Genomic DNA, 6380 nt, shown 5'->3' with positions numbered 1-6380 from the left:
GAAGGTTCTGGGTGGCAAAGCCAGGAGGGCCCAGTGGCCACTCCACAGAGACCCCGGCAGCCCACCGCTCCTATAGGAACAAAGGGAGGGGTGCCCTGATCTTCTCCAGTGGCTCTGGACAGCTTCACAGACACTACGGCAAGATCCAGTATATACGTCTCCATCGGAGATAGGGTTTCGGCTGGCGTTAGAACACTTAGGAATCGTTCATGATCTTTGGCATGTGTCTGAGGTTTGGCAAAACTCACATCCCTGGTTGCTTATCGACACAGGAAACCCAGAGATAAGCGCGTCTTCGTTCCTGTACGCAACACGAGGAGCTTTCCTGGCCACCAGGGCCCAGGCCTGGCACACTGACCGACCTTCCCCTTGGTGCCTCTGTCCCCAGCTGGCCTTCGAGGCAGGGATGTTGGGGGAAAACACAACAAGAAAAGCAGGAAAGGCAAGTAGGCCATGTCTCCATGCAGCCCCTGTAGGCCTTCGTCTGGGACATTAGACCAGCCGGGTCTTTCTCAGAACTCTGGTGAACCAGGAATATTTTGTATGCAATGGGAAAGCTCCCCACTACTGGAGGCCCAGACCCCAGAGGCCCAGACCTCCGGTGTCCTGCATCCATACCAGGACTTTGTGCGCACGGAACCAGGCACGTGGCTTGGAAGAGAAACAGATGCAGAGATTTGTCCCCTTCCTGAGACAGCTTTACTATTGAAGAAACACAAAATGGTTATCTTTTTTTTTTTAAAGATTTTTAAAATTTATTCATTTGAGATAGAGAGAGAGCACAGGCAGACGGAGGGACAGGCAGAGGGAGATGGAGAAGTAGACTCCACACTGAGCAGGGAGCCCGATACAGGACTTGATCCCAGGAAAAGGCAGACACTTAACTGACTGAGCCACCCAGGTGTCCCTGCAAGACACTTATCTGAAAGATAACTCCAAGACGGGAATCCAGAGGCCCAACAGAGAGCAGAGCTGCAGAAATACAGCAGCAGCTGCTTGTTCTAACCAGAGGCCTTAAATCCTGAGCCTGGGAGGCTGCCCAACCTCAGGGGACCTTATCTATTAAGCAGAGATAGGTCTGGGGTCTCTTATCAGGAACCCATGCAGTCGGATGTGTTCAGAGTAAGATGCAGATGTCATTCAGAGCATCTCTCCCTGCCGGGCTCTGGGGCAGGACCCCAGCACCCGACGCTTGCACAGCCTCACGACACTGCAGGTCACTCTGTTCTGTCAAAGTCTGTCACACCAAACTTAGGGAAACCACACTGTCAGGGCTTTTTGTATTTTGGGGACTTGGGGTAAAGGATTGCGGCTCTGTAATTGTCATAGTAGGGCCGATGAAAGGCCCTGATGGAGCAGATATAAGGCATAAGAATGTTCGTGATAACTGTCATTATGGGTAAGTATAATCTTCCTCTTGGAAGAGAGGCCTCCTCTTGGGTCGAGACCCCACATCTCCCAGGAGGTTAGAGAAGGGATTATTCATATCTCTCAAGCCAGAAACCAGGAGGGTGAGGGGCACTGATATGAAATGTGGCAACAAGGACCTGGAATTTCCCAAGATATCCATGTGAAACAGAAGGCTCACAGTCACGGAAAGTTCTAGAGTAGGGGAACCTACAGTCTGAGCCACATCTCAGGCACCACTGCCTATGGCTCAAGCCAACAGGGAAAAATGGGCAAAGATTCACAAGGCCAGTTTAGCCCTCCATGAAAGAAACAAAACCTGCCACCCAAACACAGAGCTAGCTGGGTCCCTAATGCTCTTTGTTACCCACGCGGTCACTGCGTCACAACTGCAGGAAGGAAAGCGCACTGGGCAAGCCGGGGATGGTCTTGCAGACTGCCTGCCTAATCATTAGTCCTCCGTCAAGGCCGTGGTGCCCTCAGGCGGAATGCTCCCAATTCAGCAAATATCTTCCTGTTGGTTGGAAAGTCCTGCCCAGTATTAAGGACAAGAGTCATGGCAAAAAAAGAAAAAAAAAAAAGGAAAAAAAAACCCAAAAAACAAAAAAAGACCCAACAGCAACAACATGAACAAATCAGAACCCAAAGCCAGCAGCAGTGCCCGAGGGAGATTTCATCAGCTCCGTGATGGGTCAGAGGTCAGGGCCAACCAGAAGGATGAGGCCCCCCCACCCCAAGGTCTCTCTCATCGGTTCCCAAGTGTGTTGTAGGTCACGCCCATCCTGAAATTCCCTAGGAGCTCACACTTCCCACACAAGGATGTCTGGGCCAAACATGGGCTTCCCGAAGCTTCCCAAGTGGCCCCACATTCTCAGACAAGGGCAGCTCATGGGACGTGAAGCCCAGAGACTCACGGGGGAACAGAACATTCCCAAGAGGCAGTACATTCTAGGTCTTTCCCTCTTTGGCAATCCCTTCTCTCTCTCTCTCTCTCTCTCTCTCTGGGCACATCACCGCTGCTCACTGTGTCTGTTTTCTCATCCCTGGAAAAAACTATGTGACCTCGGTTAACGTCTGCGAGACACTCGGTTCCAGATAAGCACAGTCTGTCATTAGCAGCACTGTGATTTTTTTCCCCACAGTGGCCCCAACATTCTGCCTCTCCCAGCTATTTTGGGCCAGGCTGCCCGGCCATCCCACAAGGGCAGAGAACAGTACTGCAAACTTCTGAATTCTGCTCGCAAGGGGAGCGACAGGCAGGCTCAGATGGTGGCGTCCCACTGCCAAAGGGCGGGGGTGAGAGAGTCTCTGTGGACATTTGGAAGAGATGGAAACTTGGCGGCCAGACTCAGCCTCCCTGGCCGCTGGCCCACGCTCCCTGCTCCTGGATGGCAGTGCCTGCCTTCTGGAAGGCTGGGGGCAGGTGGCCATCAGGAGTGGCCGCTGCAAGGACAGAACAGGCTCCTGTGCTGCTTCACGGGCCCTCACACCTGGAGAGGACTTCTGTCTACGGAGGACACGCCTTTCTCTGGAAGTCCCCCCGCCTCGACTCGAGACGCAGAGACACGGCGCCCGGGACAAGAAAGCACACTTGCCATCTGCCTTTTGCCATCTGTGTGCTTTCTGACTCTAATCAGGCAGTGACTGTCCTGCGCCTCAGTTTCTCCATCTCTCAGTGTTTACTCCGGTAATCCCTTTGCAGCACTTTCAGAGATAACGCCTAGCTCTCCCCATCAGGCCGCGTTTGACTTGATAAATAAAAGGAGAGGGCCCCCTGGTGGACTGCTCCATTCTAAGCCTTAACTACGAAATGAGTGAGCGAGGATGTGATAACACGGGGTGGATGATTAACGTGATGAATTTTTGGTCTCTTACGTAGAGCCACAGAAACAGAAGGAGGAGAAAAGTCCCCATCTTTGGTGAAGTCTCCAAAGATGCAAAGGAAGTAAGGAGAATGAAGCTCACAGGTGTGCACAAAGAGAGGTTTCAGGGCCCGGCCTCTCCGGGAAGGCAGGGGTCTGTCCACTAGAGGATGCGAACACCCTTTGAGCTGGTAATCTTCCTCCCAGGAATTTATCCTACAGATATACTTACAACTGGGCTCCAAGGTGTAAGTTCAAGGATACGCTGTTGAATCCTTGCAACATCGTTGTAAGGTAAGAAGGTCACAGATATCCTGAAAGGACAGCATTAGGGGCCTGGTAAAGGAAATAACGGGATGTGCACACAGTGGAGTACTATGCAGCTCTTTAGAGACGGAAACACCTGTCCAGGTAACCACACTGAAGAAGCTGTGCTGTAAACTGAAAAACATTAACGAAGACCTAAGTGGATGGCAAGGTAAACCATGTTCTTGGGTAGAAGGTTCAACATCATCAAAATCTCTGTTCTCTCCAAATTAATCTATAGATTTAAAGCAATTCCATTCAAAACTCCAAAAGCAAGGGGTGAATGGGATGTAGGAGGCAGAGGCAGGGGGATTTGTCCTACAACACATGAAGGCTTACTATAAAGAGGTAAGAATGAGGATAGTGGTTTTGGAGCAGACAAGAGCAATTATACCAATAGGATATAATAGAAAGGACCCAGGTATATATGGAAGCTGGATCTATGACAAAAATGGCATTGCACACATACTGATGGGGAAAGGATGGATTATTTCCTAAAAACAACACTGAGGGACGCCTGGTGGCTCAGCAGTTTAGTGCCTGCCTTCCACCCAGGGCATGATCCTGGAGTCCCGGGATTGAGTCCCGTGTTGGGCTTCCTGCATGGAGCCTGCTTCTCCCTCTGCCGGTGTCTCTGCCTCTCTCTGTGTGTCGCTCATGAATAAATAAGTAAAATCTTAAAAAAAAAAAAAAAACACTGAGATGTTGGGGCATCTGTAGAAGAAGAAATATAGGGGAACCTGGATGGCTCAGTCAGTTAAGGATCTACCTTTGGCTTAGGTCATGATCCCAGGGTCTTGGGATCGATCCTCCTGGCAGTTTCACCGCTTAGTGGGGAGTCTACTTCTCTCTCTCCCTCTGCCTGCTGTTACCCCTGCTTGTGCTCTCTCTCTCTCTGTCAAATCAATCAATCAATCTAAAGAAGGAGAAGAAGAAGAAATAATAATATACATGGCCAGAAAACCATAAGAAAGATACACAACTTCCCAGCCATCATACAATGAGAAGACATTTAATTTCATCAGTTTGGCAAAAATGAAAACACCTGATAATATCTGTGGAGCAACAGGATCCCTCAACCACTGCATACAGTTTTATTTCTTTTCTTTTTTTTTAATTTCATTTTTGTATGTTATAATAGGCTTTTATTTATTTATTTTTAAAGATTCCATTTATTCATTCATGAGAGACACAGAGAGAGGCAGAGACACCGGCAGAGGGAGAAACAGGCTCCATGCAGGAAGCCCGAGGTGGGGCTTGATCCTGGGACTCCAGGGTCACGCCCTGGGTGGAAGGGGGGCACCAAACCACTGAGCCACCCAGGGATCCCTATAATAGGCTTTTATATTTGTTTTAGCAAATATAGGCATATATATATATATAATATATTTGCTGAAATTATAGCATAAAGCATGAGAGTGATTCAGGATTGCACTCATCTCCTGGGGTGGGAGCAGGCTGGCAAGGGGGAGGAGTATGGAGACTTTTCAAGATAGCAGGACTAGCGTTTTCTTTCTCAAGCTGGGAGGCATATGTAGATATAGATACCTGAGTCAATAAAAGGTTTGAGTAATTTAAAATAATAGTTATATATGGTATGTTGTTAGAACTCAGTTTCGCATAGAGAAAAACAAATGAATCCAAGAAGGGTTTGTCCGCTTTCCACCCCCTAACGATGCAGAACCGAGTGTTTAGCAAATTTCCATTTCGTGTTTTAAAAAGGGAATTTAATATATGTGTTTATGATTTGTTTGTGCGTCACAAAGTCTCTCTAACAACAACCACAAGAAACGAGTAACAGGGACTGCCTCTGGGCAGGGAGCCTCTGGGCAGGGAGCGCAGAACAGGGACGGAGAGTTATTTTTCACTGGACACCATTTGCATAATTTGAAATTTTCTCTTGTGCATCGGTTACCCAATGGAAGGCTCTTGGGAGGGCCCGGGGGCAATCGAGCTTGCTCCCAGTCTGGGGCTGCAGATACTCACCGAGCTCCCCGGTGCACTGCATTGCTACCAGGCTTTTCTCATGATTTCTTTTTTAAATTTTAAAAAAAAATTTTTTATGATAGTCACACAGAGAAAGAGAGAGAGAGAGGCAGAGACACAGGCAGAGGGAGAAGCAGGCCCCATGCACCAGGAGCCCGACGTGGGACTCAATCCCAGGTCTCCAGGATCGCGCCCTGGGCCAAAGGCAGGCCCTAAACCGCTGCGCCACCCAGGGATCCCCTTTTCTCATGATTTCTAAAATGGGCATCTTTGCAGGACTTAGGGGTGGAGAGCAGGGATGCCCTTTAATATATTCCATTAAAATAGCTCAGGGGCCGCCGGGGAGGGGTCTGGAGTAACGGGGCGAACTGGACACCCTTATATGGGAGGAGGTTTGTTGCCTGCAAGTCAAAGGCAGGGACAACCCCCCCCCCCCCCCCCCCCGCAACCTCCCCCCCAGGAAGCTCCAGCCGGTAGACCTGCGCCCTGATCTCTGCTCTGGAAGCCGGTCGGAAATTTCCGACGTGGCCGATCCCAAGAGCCGAGTTGAGGGCTCTCTGATAACGAGGGTGGCAGAAAGGGGTCCGCGCATCCCCGCCTCCTGGGGGACCACAGGGGTCGAGAGGGCCTGGAAAGAGGTCCCCAAATCTCAGCTCGAGAGATGATCCTCGCCTCCCCGCTTGGGCGGGGCCAGCGTTCCAGATCAAAGCGGCGTAAGGCGCCTGCGGGGTGGGCCCTGCGCACCTCTGCGGCCCTCCTCCCTCTCGCCCTGGGTCCCCTGCCCAAGGTCCCCGGCCCCCGGCCCCCGGCCCGCTGAGC

Source organism: Canis aureus, chromosome 16, assembly GCF_053574225.1.
Source record: "Canis aureus isolate CA01 chromosome 16, VMU_Caureus_v.1.0, whole genome shotgun sequence".
NCBI classification, from domain to species: domain Eukaryota; kingdom Metazoa; phylum Chordata; class Mammalia; order Carnivora; family Canidae; genus Canis; species Canis aureus.
This window is presented reverse-complemented; position numbering follows the sequence as displayed.